At 39.9% G+C, this 14,437-nt stretch overlaps 1 long non-coding RNA gene across 2 annotated transcripts in view; it reads left to right on the top strand.

The window, feature by feature from the left end:
• LOC146597409 (uncharacterized) overlaps nucleotides 1–2,984 on the top strand; it is a 65,537-nt gene extending 62,553 nt beyond the window's left edge. Inside the window, exons 4-5 of one of the 2 annotated variants that reach the window (XR_014895506.1) lie at nucleotides 450–671; nucleotides 2,066–2,984. This is a non-coding gene — a long non-coding RNA (uncharacterized LOC146597409). Of the gene's footprint in view, nucleotides 1–449; nucleotides 839–2,065 lie in introns of those variants that run through there. The other variant, XR_014895505.1, reaches the window with a different exon arrangement.
• Nucleotides 2,985–14,437: the final 11,453 nt, after the last annotated feature.

Below are 14,437 nucleotides of genomic sequence, written 5' to 3'. Positions count from 1 at the left end.
AAAAATACCAAAAGAATGATTTTTAGACAGATAAAATTTTATAATAAATGTTTTAAATAATAGTCCTCCCTTACAATGGAAATAATAGGTTCTTCTTGCTAGGAAGACCTGCTTGTTGATGCTTCTTTATAAATCATAATCCTATTTTGCAAGCCACCAGCATAGCCACAATTATGGCTCTGATTTAGGATGATGTCTTGAGAACAAAGCAAAACTGTAGCAAAGCTGAATCCTGAATTCTAAGATCTGACATAAATGGACCATGAGAGGAACAATATTTTGGGAAGGATCCATAAAAGTCCAGTGGAGGAGAGTCACCCTGAATGATCTTATAGGCTAGAGCCTTTTCTTACCTAAGTGGTGGCATCACAGACAAAAGACCTGAAGCTCAGCTTCTTGTAACTTTTAAGTCAGGGAATACTTACAGTATATTTTTTGTTCTCTTTCAGTGACTAGCTCCTTCTCCTGCAAAAATCACAGGCAGTGACCCTATCGGCCATGAAATGTAGCACACTGTATCTATCATTCATGTCTTCCTATAAAGCACAGAAACTAGTCCAAACCAGGAGGCAAATGTGGAAGGCTTGATCTGAAGCACTATGTGAGAAATGGATCCTGACAGGACTAGTCTGTGGAGTTCATGCAGGCCTAGTCCTCCAGGCCTTCTGTAGGCGAGTGTTATCCAGCCATTTCACTTTTAATTAGCTATCCTTTTCTATTTTGTCCAGAAAACTCACTCTTCTAGACACTGTATTCCAGAATAACAGTGATTTTATTGAAGAATGATTACCTTCCAAGTCATTCTCTCTTCTTCACCCTTACCCCTCCACCACTACAAGAATGCTAATTCAAATTTGAATACTAATTCAAACAGGAAGCTATTAAAAAATAGCTGAACTGGAAGAGTTTTCCTTGAATAGTTGTGTCTGCTGCTCTTTCTTTGCACCTTTTAATTAGTTGTTGAGTTTAATGGCAACAAATTACACCATATCATGAGGATATTGCTTCTAAAGAAATGTTGCTGTGGCTCAGTCTTGAACACAAATTACATATATGTTGTGGGATATTCGAGAGATAAATTTAAAAAATATATTTTTCCCATCAAGTAATTATTTCCTTAAAAATAAAAATGAAAGATAAGTTTTCCTTATAACCAATTAAAGCTGCTTTCTTTGAGACTGTGAAGCTAACTTCACTGAAGTCTCACCAACTTGCACCATCAGCAACTAAAGCTGATAAAGAGTAGTACTATTCTCAAACTTAAAAAAGACATTTTTGAGACACATTTATGAACTTTCAATTTTTGACAAAAAGTAGGAAATATAAAAAGAAGGTTAAAAAGTGGTKGTCACAAAACTTTTGAGGCCGTACACTTAAATAAACACTATTTTTACAAATTCAAGATTACATACATTTAATTAAAAGCCATTTTAATAGATCTTACACATTTTAATTCAACTCTAACTAAAATATGAGAGCAAAAATAGGATTCAGAAATTTTACTTTACTCAATTTATCTACCAAGGTTGAAAAATACACCAATTTATGCATAGTCCTGCTAGACTACAAGAGAAATATGCAAGGTACAGCTATAAAACACTGCTGTTTTCTGGAGACAGTAGTTATTCTGAATGAATTCTGTCTTCTCAAGTAAGCTTCTAATTTCTGTGAGGCCACATGTATTGCTGCTTTAAATTTATAGCCTGAAGCTAGGCAGAAGTACAGTTGAAAAAAGGGCTAGAGAGAAAATGTATAGTAAGATAGATCAAGGCAAAGACTCCTTAATTCTTATTAAGTATTTAAATTAAAATGCTTCATTGATTCAGTTAATATCCTTGTATAGTGCTAGAAGACATGCTATGTTGTGATTCTCTTCTGCTGTCATATGACAGTCTTATTTCTTGATACTGAAATTGTTCTCTCCTTTTAATGAATTTTGGAAGAACATCACAAGCTGCTAGAAGCGGATGACTCAGGAGAATTTTATGCTTATACAGGTTTCTCCCACCTGTTCCACTTATTTTCATATCAGGTGGATTTACGTTAAGCAGGTTTTCAATTACAGAACAAGATGCCAAGGGACAGTCTGTTCCAAGTATCTGTGCCTTGACTGACTTTCTTACACTTTGACTCTCTGAAGATTTGCTTTAAGCAGAAGGATTTGAGAATGGCAAGTGGATCTAACAGTAGCTGAGGGAAGAATTCAGAATGGAACCAAAGTCTGATGCTGTTCTCCTCAATTACTACACAGTATTGTGAATAATGGATTCAAGCTGTAGCATTAAGCAAATATCAGGGAAAGGAAGCGTGTCATACATATGCCATTTGATTTCTAAATCCAGTGTGCATTTGTTGTTCATATTTGTGTTGAGTTTCTTTGAATATGTGTGTATTTGAGATCAGTCAGTGATAATGCTGGCAGATTCTGAATACAAAGCTTAACTTTCAATACTCACTGAGTGCAGTATAAGGGCATTTTTTTTCATTGTGTTTTATAGCTAAATGTATTAGTGTAACAGGATTCCAAAACAATGCCTTATGACACTTAACAGACCTAAGTGTTGTTCCAAATCTTTGTAATAAATAATTCATCAACAGCTACAAACTAAGAATTATTTACAGAAGAAACCTATGAGTCTATCATAATCACAGCCTACAAAAGTAGTTAAAATAAACACTGGAACTATTTGAAAACAGTAACATTTATTGTTGCTCTACATAATAAAGCTGTGAGTTTTAGTAATATGGAGGATTTTATGATTAATAAAGTCCAAAAATACCACAGAGGGTTGAAAAATTCCATGAAAGTTATAAACAAAAAAACTTCATTAAGTAATTTGCCATTTTGTTTTTGTTTTTCAGTCTGTTTTAATGCTATATTTGTCTATGATGCTTAATGAAATTGGAAGTTTGAGGTACTTACACATGTCTGACTTGAACCATGTAACTGGCCCTTTATAAATAATGTGATTAAAGCTGGAAAGGTATGCAAAAATTCTGCTTGACTGTATTTTCTGGAGGCAATGCCCCTGTAAGATATGAATGCTATGGAGAAGAATAACAGTGACAATGTGAACTAAAAAACTTCCCCTCTCTTTTAAATTTCCAGCTCTTGGCTATGACACTAAACTCTATGCATAATCCAGAGAGACCTGATTCAAAGTACCAAAGGTTGCATGTTCCAAAAAATGTTTCCATTTTTTGGGAAAGCTGTCACTATTGAATCATCACTGGTGTGAACAAAGGAATGTGAAAAATGAAATATCCTTGAAAAGGTATAAAAATGTACATCACTTCAGGTTTTAGCAGATAATGGTGCTCATTCCAGCAAAGCAGCTTTCACATAGTTAACTGCATTGTTCTGCTTTGGGGCAAATGAATTTCTGGGAGGTTGGAATGAAATAACAATCTCAAATTGCCTAGATTTTGCAAGGAAAAACTGAGAAAGTTTTGTCTAGAAGTTTTGCAGACCTAAACTTACATTTCACCTTGAGTTTAATGACCATCTTCCTAAAATACTGATTTTTAACAGTTTTGTCAAGAAATGTCTGTTTATTTTATGTTGTTACAGTATAATTCCACTTTCTCAGAGAACAACAGTAACAGAGATAATGATTAGGGACATCTGACTAGGTGAAGTTTTGTAGAACACATAGTGATGGAGCTCTTTAAGCAGTTCTTCTCCATGGAAGATTTCTGCATTGTGAGGATTAGTTTTCTTGGCAGTGCATCCTCATGCAGTGAAGTGGTAAGATGTGGTTCCACTGGTCTGAAGGTAAATGATKTGACCACTCAATCAGGAAAGAGAGGATTCATGCCAATAAATGGGAGTATCTGACTCCTGGGACAACAAGTGTTAGCCACAACTTAAAAGCTGGGAGTCTGAATGGTCGTATCCTCCATACTGTAGAAAAAGGCTGGAAAACGGTCACTTCTCATAGGAGGAGGAAGGCTCCTACTCCTGAAGACTTTCAATCAAAGAACCTGTTTAGTGCCCTCCAAGTTGAGGAGGAGCTGGGCATGGTTTCAAAGCAAGTAACTGGGCCGAGAGAAGCTGTGACTTACCGGAACACTCAGAAGAAGCAACCAGAGATTGTTGCTGGTAACTCCATGCTGCAGGGGGTGGAGGCACCTATCAGTTGAACCAACCTCTTGTCTAGAGAGGTTTGCTGCTTGCCAAGGACTCCAATATTAGATATCTTTGAAAGACTGCCAAGGCTTGTTCACACTTCAGATTACTACCCTCTGCTGCTCTTCAGCATGAACACTAATGATGCTCAGGGCAAATTGGAAATGATCAAACAGGACTTCAGAGTTCTGGGGATGGTGGTCAAGGGTCTGGGAGCCCAGGTGATCTTCTCCTCAGTCCTACCAACGAGGGGGAGGGATGGGAGGAGGAGTAGATGAATTATCCAAATTAACAACTAGCTGAGCTGCTGGTGTTGGAACAGGATTTTGGTTTCTATGATCATGGGACCTTGTTTGAAGATTGGCAACTGATGGTGTCAGATGAGATCCACCTGATTAAGCAGGGCACACGTGTCTGCCAACAGGTCAGCCAGCCTGGTAAAGAGGGCTTTAAACTAGATAGCGTGGCGAAAAGGGAGAGTCATAGAGACAGGGTAGTCAACAAAATACAGCTCAGGTTGGGAGGCCTTCAGCAAGTTCATGCAGGCAGCAAAGAGCATATGAGACAGGGCTATCGTGGATCCCTTTATAACCTTCCTGAGAAACCTGCATGCACAACTAGCTCTCTGAAATGCCAATATGCCAATGCACATGGCACAGGGAATAAACAGGAGGAACTGGAGATCTGTGTGTGGTCACAGGGCCACGATCTCGTTGCAATTACAGAGAAATGGTGGGATACCTCGCCTGATTGGAATGCTATCATGCATGACTGTGTGTTTTTTAGGAAAGATAGGCCAGGAAGGCAAGGTGATAGAGTCATAATATGTCTGAGAGAGCAACTGGAATGCATTGAGCTCTGCCTAGTGGTGGAGGAGGAGGTAGTCAAGAGCTTACGGGTGAGGATCAAAGGGCAGGCTAACATGGGGTCACTGTAGTGGGTGTTCACTACAGGCCACCTGATCAGGAAGTCAATGAGGCCTTCTACAGACAGTTAGAATTAGCCTCACACTCACAGGCCTTGGGGGCCTTCAGCCACCCTGATACCTGCTAGCAGGATAACACAGCTAGGTACAAACAGTTCAGGAGGCTCCTGCAGAGCTTCAGTGATTACTTTTTGACACAGGTGGTGAAGGAGCCTATGAGGAATGGTATCCTACCAGACCTTGTCCTAACCAACAAAGAAGGACTGGTTGGAGATGTGCAGGTTGGTGGCAGTCTTGGCTGCAGTGACAACGAGATGGTGGAATTCAGCATCCTGCATGGAAGAAGCAAGGCAATAAGCAGTATCGCAGCCCTGTACTTCAGAAGAGCCAAGACTTCGGGCTCTTCAGAGATCTACTTGGAGGAATCCCATGGTTTAGGCCCTAAAAGGAAGGGGAGGGCTGTGGAGTCCAGCAGAGCTGGCTAGTATTCAAGCATCACTTCCTCCAAGCTCAAGAGCTGTGCATCTCTATGAATAAGATGTCCAGTAAGTGGAGCCAAAGACCTGCATGGATGAGCAAGGAGCTCAGAAGAAGAAAGTACACAAAATGTGGAAGAAGGAAGAGACGACTTGGGAGGAATATAAGAATGTGATCAGAATATGCAGGGATGCAATGAGGAAGGCTAAGGCCTATTTGGAATTGAATCTGGCAACAGATATCAAGAACAACAAGAAGAGCTTCTTCAAGTACATCAGTAGCAAAAGAAAGACAAGGAAAAATATAGGCCCACTGCTGAACAGGGTGGGTGCCTTGGTGACGAAGGGTGCAGAGAAGACAGAGTTACTGAATGCCTTCTTTGCTTCAGTCTTTACTGCAAAGAGCTGCCTTCAACAACTCCAGAGCCTGGAGACAAGAGCGAAAGTCAGGAGAAAGGAAGACTTTCCCTTGGTCGAGGAGGATTGGGTTAGAGATAGTAAACTGACACCAACAAACTTGACACCAACAAATCCATGGGCCCCGACAGGATGCACCTATGAGTACTGAAGGAGCTGGCAGATGTTATTGCTAGGCCACTTATCATCATCTTTGAAAGGACATGAATAGCTGGAGTGATGTCTGAGGACTGGAAGAAAGCTATTGTCACTCCAGTCTTCAAGAAAGGCAAGAAGGAGGACCCAGAAAACTCCAGGCCAGTCAGTCTCACCTCAGTTCTTGGAAAGGTGATGGAACAACTCATTCTGAATATCATCTCTAAGCATGTGAAGGACAAGAAGGTTATTGGTGTAGTCAGCAGGTGTTCACCTAGGGAAAATCATGCTTAACCAATCTGACTGCCTTCCCTGTTGGACTGTCAGGCTGGGTAGATGAAGGAAGAGCAGTGGATATTCTGTACCTTGACTTCACAAAGGCTTTTGACACTGTCTCCCATAACATCCCGCTGGACAAGCTCAGGAAGTGTGGGTTAGACGAGTGGACTGTGAGGTAGCTTTGAGAACTGGCTAAAAGGCAAAGCTCAGAGGGTTGTCATCAGTGGCGCGGAGTCTAGTTGGAGCCCTGTAGTAAGTGGAGTCCCCCGGGGGTCAATACTTACTCATCAAAGACTGAATGAAGGGACAGAATGCCTCCTCAGCAAGTTTGCTGACACACAAAACTGGGTGAAGCGACTGAGACACCAGAACGTTGTGCTGCCATTCAGAGAGACCTGGACACTGGGCAGAGAGGAACCTCCTGAAATTCCACAAAGGCAGGGTCCTGCACTTAGGAAGGAGTCACCTCATGCACCAGTACAGGCTGAGGGCTGACCTGCTGGAAAATAGCTCTGCAGAGAAAAACCTGGGAGTGTTGGTGGACAACAAGTTAACTGTGAATCAGCAATATGCCCTTGCTACCAAGCAAGCCATTGGTATCCTGGGATGCATTAGTGGTTGCCATCCTGGGTTGCCAGCAGTTTGAGGAAGGTGATCCTGCCCCTCTACTCAGCCCACATCTGGAGTACGGGAGGCCACATCTGGAGTACTGTGTCCAGTTCTGCGCTCCCCAGTACAAGAGAGACATGGAGCTACTGGGGAGAGTCCAGCATAGGGCTGTGAAGATGATAAGGGGACCGCAGCATCTCTCCTATGACGAAAGATTGCAAGAGCCGGGCCTGTTCAGCCTTGGGAAAAGAAGACTGAGGGGGGATCTTATCAGTGTCTACAAATATCTTAAGGGAGGGTATCAAGAGGATGGTGCCTGACTCCTTTCAGTGGTGCCGAGTGATAGGTGCCAAGAGGCAATGGGCACAATCTGAAAAACAAAAGTTCCACCTGAAYATGAGGATAAACTTCTTTACCGTGAGGGTGACAGAGCACTGGAACAGGCTGCGCAGARAGATGTGGAGTCTCCTTTTCTGGAGATATTCAAAATCTGCCTTGATGCAACACTGTCTAACATGCTCTAAGTGACCCTGCTTGAGCAGGGAGGTTGGACTAGGTGATCTCCAGAGGTCCCTTTGAACCTCAACTATTCCACGATTCTTTGATTCTGTGATCCTATATAATGAGTATATTAATTGGATTTTAAATTATGCTTAACATAACAAATGCATAATTGGCATGTGTTAGGATATAGGACATAGCCAAGGTTTTGCTTATCAAGTTAGAGCAATACCGGCTGAGCTATTTGGGAGAATGAGGTTTCTTGCTTTTAGACTTTATTCTTCTGAAAATCCAGTTGACCTTTAGGTGTACGCATATCTTAACTATGCTGTACAAATCCGCTTCTAATTCACAATATAACCCAAATGAATTTTATACCATTTTAACACTTGTGCAGGATTATGTTTTGTACCACCATATATTACACCATTGCAGCTACTGCATTTACATTTGTAACCGATAAAAATCCAATACAGTGGTACTTCTAATCAGACTCAGGAATACAATATAGCGGAATCCAATATACATTTATAAATAATATCCTTGCATCTGTATAAGGAGTCTGTACCTTTTGAACTGCATTCATTAGGGCTGTGAAAAGAAAGATTTTTTTTCAGTCATTTTGGCCAATCTCAACATAAACATTAATACCAATGACAACAGTATTACAGCTAAAGCTAGTAGCTTTCATTGTTTCCAAATTGAGTGTTTTATACATAAAAGAACTTCAGAAATGAAAAATGTTGTATTCAAATCAGATTAAACCTACTTTTTCGTATGAAATAAATGGTTTGTTTAGTTGTGAAGATTTTTTTTWAAAGTAATGTCAGAATTAATTTTTTGTTCTGAAAATATCAAAAAGATTGTTTCAAATCTTTTCACATTCTTTTATTTATCTGAAGCAATTTAAAAAAAACTCAGTGTGAATTCAGTTGACTCAAATATGCATATTTTTTCCAATGAATGTTCTGTGTGTTTTTTAGCTAACCAGTGTTGAAATGTTTGGAATAAAGAACCCAGTGGTGTGAGACTCTCTTGAAGCTCCATTTTCTCAGTTGGCCTAGGTAGCCAAAAATGGGTATTCCAGTTTATCCACCAGAGGCTTGCAATAATCACAGCTCCATGTACTCAGATGTTTGAAGAAACTAACTGTATTAAAACTAACCATTTGCGGGGTGAGTTGTTCATTTTTAGCTGTATTGTATTGTTATAGCTGTATTTTCTCTGATTTGTCTTACAGTGCAGGTGCACAAAGTGCTAATGCCTTTCCAAGCAGGGGGCACAGCTAAGCAGCCAGCTGTGTCAACTGTTTTTTGGTAAAAGAATGAAGCTTTATGGGCTTCAGGTGAATGTGAAACTTCACTCTTAACGAATTACTCTCCAAAGTTGTCTCCCAACAGGAGGTCACCGGGAAGTCTGGCAACATGAAAAGCTGTATCTTTGAGTTGAGTAGCTGCTCACTGAAATGTTAGAGTAATATGTTTTCAGTAACTGGTTGGGTGACTGAAATGTCTTAARAAAATGATTAATGGCCAAATAGTGGAACCCTAGTGCAAAGCCAACAGCAAAGATACCTTTTTGCTAAACCTGAAAATTCCAACTGCCTAAACATCTTCAAGAATTTCCACCATTTATCAAAACAGCAAATAATACAACTCTGCCTGTCATTGAGAAGATTCACAGCCAGCAACTCTATGTGGGCAAATATTAGTCAATCATTTTTTTCTAAGTATTCAACCTCATCTACCTGATTGATACTGCACAAACTGTATATGACATTAGACTAAATTCTCTAAATGAGAGCTATTGTACAGTGGTATTTTATGCCAACATACTGCCAATAATCAAGATATGTAGCTTTCATTTCAAAGAGGATAAATGTTATTTAAGCTTACATTTAGTTTGCTTTCTTCCGAGACTAAGTTYAGCTGAGTTTAGTTTCTAATTGAAAACCTTGCCAAAACTTCTATAGCATTTTGAGTAGGCCTAATTTCCTCCGGTTCTTAATAGTAAGTAGAATCTTTGACAAGATTTACAGCACTACTTTGTAATCCTAGGATAAGATTGTTAGACTTTCAGTGTCTCATTTCCCTAGAGGTAAAATATAGAATATACTTCCTGACCTGACAAAGATACTGATGAGCTCTAAATTATTGGTCGCAAATTGAGCAGACAGCCTGRTGGTAAATACAGAAATACAAAATTGTGCATTCCTTCAGATCACAGCACTGGCTGGTGCTGACTGATTAGAAATGGAATAGGTTTTGGTTTTAGATTTTATTTTTTAGACCAAAACCAAAAATGACAAATAAAACTCTAAKGTAAACTTTGGTGATATCACCAGTTCTCGATTTCCCCAAACCACAAGCTGGACTGTGAAGCCCAGTCATCTCTTCTAATGTATACTTTTTTCCTTTTGCCAGGTAACTCAACAAAAATTTCACTGAAAAATACATTTGTGACTACACAATTTAGAAAATACATACCCTTTAATTTCTCTCAGAAATAGAATGGAAAAATGAAGACATTACTTAAAGATTTCTGACTAACTTAATTTGCTTCTTCTAGCATTCAAGAGATTTTGTATCTAATCTATAAATAAGCAGGTCCACATCGAAGAGGTCTGTCCTCACTTCTACCTCATAATGGAAAGAGGCTGGGGATCCCAAAGTGGAGCTAAAAGCTCTGAACAAAAAGATTTAACAATCGCTCTTTGTTCTCACTTGAAAGAATCGTGTTAAGACGTGTCTCCATTTGTAGCAGTGTAATGAAGCTTTGTTTATAAAAGTACATAAAAAGAACCATGATAGCTATAATGAAGGTATACGTAGACATAAGGGTTATTACTGCCCTTTCAAAGTCTGAGAGAAGGAAGAAGACAAACCATGGGTTCCAGTGGGTTCATGGCTAAGGAAATTTGATAGAAGTATGGCTCCACAACTTCATTATATTTCCTGGTCTGCTATAAATCTCCTCCGTGTAACTGGATGACTTAATTTCTCCATTCTCAAGTTGGCATTTGCCAACCACAAAATGAAAATAGCGATACTTTTTCTCCTTTACCTTTTTTCTATCCTTGTAGAGATTACAAGGATATGCATAGACAATTAGCTCTACTATTACTATATGTGCACAAGATGTTTTGTTACCCTTTGGAACTTGTGAAATATAAATAGTGATAAATGTCCTCCTGATGCAGCTGGTCTATCTGATTATAAGTTAATAATTAACTATCCAAATTTTACATATGATAAAAACTGAGCAGTTTTTGTACAACCAGCAATGTTAAATTGTTCCCTTTGAAATCACTGTCCCTTCAATATGAAAGTTCATTTATTAGAAGTTTTTTTTAAAATGCAGTAGAAGTTACTATGTTGTATTTGAACTCCTTGCTCATTCCAACAGRAGTGTGCAGGGAATAATATAAAATTTTAATGTGTGTTTCACAGACAGAAAAGAAAAGAAAAACCTTCTTACAGTGAGAATTTGAGTACATTTGAGGAAAACTAGCATCAAGAAAGCAGATGTCACATCTCCTCCCTGGGACGCCATCTTGTGGCAGTATTAGGTGTTTTATCAATAGTTAAAAAAATAATTCTTTTTTAAGTTTGTGTCAAGTAAGTTAACACCTTCGTTCCAAAATCAACTTTCAAAGCAACTTTTTATATTTGGATTTTCTATCATGCCTTCTGTAATGTGTCCACAATTTTCCTTCTTTGTCCTTCTCTGTATGCTTTGGATAACAACCTACAACTGTTTGTAGCTTCCAAGTACTGCTGACAATTTACTCTTAAAGAAATATTATCACAATGATATTCCTTCTCTCAGACTTTTAAATATTAAAATATAACTAGTTTTTCTATGATTTTCTCTGCATGCTTTTCATATCACTATTTCTTATATTACTTTATTTTTAAACATAGATTCATAGTGTGCCTTGCATGAACACTCAGAAGAGGCAACGAGTGGTTGTTGTGGATGACTCTGTGCTGCGGGGGATGGAGGCACCAATCTGCTGACCTTGAGATCAGGTTTGGAGAGGCTTGTTGCCAGCCAGGGGCTCAGATGCAAGGTATCATTGAAAGGCTGTCAAGGCTTGTCCGCACATATCACYGAATCGCAGAATGAGTAAGATTAGAAGGGACCTCTGGAGATCATCTAGTCCAACTTCTCTGCTCAAGCAGGGTCACCTAGAGCGTGTCAGACAGGGTTGCATCCAAATGGGTTTTGAAGATCTCCAGGGAAGGAGGCTCCACAATCTCTCTGGGCAATCCATTCCGGCACTCTGTCACTCTCACAGTGAAGAAATTCCTCCTCCTATTCAGGTAGAACTTCCTGTGGTTCAGTTTGTGCCCATTGCCTCTTGTCCTGTCACCTGGGACAACTGAAAAGAGTTTAGCTCCATCCCCTTGACACCCTCCCTTCAGGTACTTGTATACATTGATCAGATCCCCCCTCAGTCTTCTCTTCCCCAGGCTGAACAGGCCCAGTTCTCACAGTCGTTCCTCATAGGACAGATGCTCCAGACCTCTGATCATCTTTGTAGCCCTGCGCTGGACTCTCTCCAATAGCTCCATGTCTCTCTTGCACTGGGGAGCCCRGAACTGGACGCAGTACTYGAGATGAGGCCTCCCCAGGGCTGAGTAGAGGGGCAGGATCACTTCCCTTGACCTGCTGGCAACACTCTTCCTAATGCATCCTAGGACACCATTGGCCTTCCTAGCCATAAGGGCATATTGCTGGCTCATAGTCAATTTGTCATCCACCAGCACTCCCAGGTCCTTCTCTGCAGAGCTGCTTTCTAGCAGGTCAGCCCCAGCTTGTATTGGTGCATGGAGTTATTCCTCTGTAGGTGCAGGACCCTGCACTTGCCCATGTTGAACCTCATCAAGTTCCCCTCTGCCCAGGTCTCCAGCCTGTCCAGGTCTCTCTGAATAGCACCACGGACCTCAGGTGTATCAGCCACCCCTCCCAGCTTGGTAGAATCAGCAAACTTGCTGAGGAGGTGCTCTGTCCCTTCATCCATGTCATTGATGAAGAAGTTGAACAGGGTGGGACCCAGTACTGAGCCCTGGGCAACTCCACTAGCCACTCCACTCCACTAGCCACTCCAACTAGRCTCCGTGTCACTGCTGGCAACCCTCTGAGCTTTGCCTTTTAGCCAGTTCTTAAGCCACCTCACTGTCCACTCACCTAACCCACACTTCCTGAGCTTGTCCRGGAGGATGTTATAGGAGACAGTGTCAAAAGCCTTGCTGAAGTACACGACATCCACTACTCTTCCCTCATCTACCCAGCTAGTCATGCTATCATAGAAGGCTGATTTCATAATCATTATTTCTCAGTCAAAGGAATACTATATTTCCCTACATAAATGTGTATCTTCCTGCAGAATCAAGAATGGTAAAAGAATTGCATAACAATATTTAAAATGCACATTAAAATGTTCTTTCTAAACATGGTACAAGCATGCTACAAACTAAGTACATAAGAGTAATGTGCAGATGAGAAAAAGATGTATGCATCTCAGTGAGCAGGCATCAACCTCATGAACTGAGCTGCACCTAAGGAAGGCTCTTGCAGTCTAACTAGTTCAGCCAACTGTCTCACACTACAATTGAAGTGCAGTTGCAATATACATGATCATCTCTATYGAATATTTGTAACCAATACATGCAACAATACTAACAGATTAACTAATGGTTCCTATAACATTGAGCAATATTAGATTTTATGGCTTTTATTTTATTTTCTGTGCTTCATACAAGAAATTGATCACTCAGAAAATAAATAGCTCAGGATGGTTATCCGTGAAGTGACACAATCATTAGTAGATAATGTGAGAATTAACTGGAATGGTTCTTTTCGGGGCAATTTGAACAGGAGTAGAAAAAATTCTATATACATTGAATAGCAAAAGGACACCTGGGCAAAATTTAGAGGATAGTTTATTGAAGAATTAATTAGTATTAAAATCAGAGCATGTCTTAAATCCTTCTTTTTTCCAGGGCTTCTTTTCTCTCTTTATTTGTAGTTAGCAAGCACAGGACATGAGTGATCTGTTATACTTGACRAGCAGTGAAGTATTTTAAAAGAGATGAAAATTTGTTCTGGCTACACAAAGATATTACCAGGTGGCAGAGGACTCCTCTCAGGAATGGGAAAAATGCTCTTGAGTCACAAGAAGCTCTTCAAGACCAGTGCAGTCTAAAGTACTCTTCTTCCAGCTGCTGGTGAATGAGAAATTACTGTATTTGCCAGTTTTTTTTCAATAGAACAGTGTCCTCTTCCTCCAGAGGGTATGTCTATTGTACAGCAATTAGAAACATCTATTCCAGAGCAGATAGTGTCATGGTGAAAGATTTTTCTTCTGTCAGCAATATTTATTTCCTAAATCTTGCATCTATGATTCTAATATCAGCACCAGAGCCTCTCTTAAAACATCATATTACATTTCTTGATAATCACTTCTATTTTCAGTGAATCATTTTGGCTAACCTGTTGTGGACTACAAAACCAGGTCCTAATCTTGTAAAATCCATAATACAGCATATTCTAGTAAAAAGTAAGCTCTGTTAGGCATACTTTGTCTTTGTGAAGACTGGCCCTGGAGAGGTTATGGGACTTACTGAGTGTAACACAATAAGTCAAAAGCAGACAAAGAAGCAGAACTCAGCAATTACAGAGGTCTTCCAGGAGTTAGGTCACTCAGTCAGGTTACTGGTAAAAAAACAACAGTGATTCTAGAGAACTGTGTACAGAGCAGACAAAAAATATCTTAAACTACAAATCAGTTTTGAATCTAGTCTTTGTTTTTTCCCTGGTAACACTTTGCAACACTCTCTTGTTTATTTTTCTTGAAATATCACACATGGCCAGTTTTGTTCTCATCAGTGCTGGCAGAAAGATAGGCTGGACAAAGTCTGTTGAAGAGTGAATTTTAATGGAAACTTACTCAGATAGAAG

This window comes from Rhea americana, unplaced genomic scaffold (genome assembly GCF_003343005.1).
Source record: "Rhea americana isolate MKP2758 unplaced genomic scaffold, rheAme1 scaffold_186, whole genome shotgun sequence".
Lineage (NCBI taxonomy): Eukaryota > Metazoa > Chordata > Aves > Rheiformes > Rheidae > Rhea > Rhea americana.
Note: the sequence above shows the minus strand (reverse complement) of the source record. Positions and strands in the feature narration are given on the sequence as shown.